Genomic DNA, 1130 nt, shown 5'->3' with positions numbered 1-1130 from the left:
ATCACAAAACTCAATGCTTTATTTTAGGTTGCTGGCTGTGCCTGTGTGAGTTAGTCAGGTTTAAGTAGATTTAATAAAAAAGAACATCAATCTGTGAGCTAAAACTAATTAAAAAAACATCTAATCAATGCTAGTGGTTTGGTTAGTGTTAAAAGAAAAAACTGAAATCATTCTAAAAGAACACATACATACAAAAATACACACAAGTATTTATATATATCTATATATCTGTTTATATGATCCTCAGCATCAGTGGGAGGAGCATTTTTCTGAGTCACAATGAGGAGTGATCGTTGTAAAGGGAGGACATTTTGCTCGTCCTCACCAGCTATTTTTGCTGACGGCTAATTTAAGAACAAGAAACTACAACATCCTTTAAATCACAAGACCACCTTTAAATTGTAAGTTAATTTTCAATTCAAATCTTTTTTTTTACTGGTTAATGGGGTTTAGATTTTTATTTCAGGATGTTAACAATAAAAAATACGCTCTAAATGGTCCATTTATTTATTTTATTTCTATTACGCTCCCTACAATTACACTAAACTCCCCCTAGGGGGCACGCGTCACCCCTTTGGGAGCTGCTGACCCAGACTATTCATTCGGATTAGTTCAGATTAAAGGACGTTTTAAACAAACCTTTTTTTTTATTCTTTATCGGGGAAAAAAGTTTGACTGGGTGATTTGGTAATATAATCATGAATCTTTGAGGTTAATTAACTATAAGCAGAAAATTGTCCTAATTAACAGAAATAAAGGCTTAAAAACATCAGGCTTTAAATTTCAGATCTATAATTTCTCAGAATCAGAACCTCAGCTTATCAGACCCCTTCCTCAATGCATCCTAGAGTAGAAATAAAGACTTTTATTAACACATAGAAAGCCCAGAGCAGAAATGGATTTTAGCAAACTTTTGTACTTTTTCTATAAACTCTAAGAAAGGGTCCTATACAGAACCTTTAATGGTTTAGCGAAACCCTCCAGTGTTGAATGTTTTGAGATCTAGAAAATGAGTCCTCAATGAACAAATTGTATTATTACTGGTGACAGATGGGATGAAATGTTTTACATTCACCCGAAGATCCAAACAAGGCCTGAAGAAAAATTAAGAATGAGCTCAGAAATATGTT

The sequence above is a fragment of the Cyprinodon variegatus genome, unplaced genomic scaffold, assembly GCF_000732505.1.
Source record: "Cyprinodon variegatus isolate N-32 unplaced genomic scaffold, C_variegatus-1.0 Scaffold338, whole genome shotgun sequence".
NCBI classification, from domain to species: domain Eukaryota; kingdom Metazoa; phylum Chordata; class Actinopteri; order Cyprinodontiformes; family Cyprinodontidae; genus Cyprinodon; species Cyprinodon variegatus.
Note: the sequence above shows the minus strand (reverse complement) of the source record.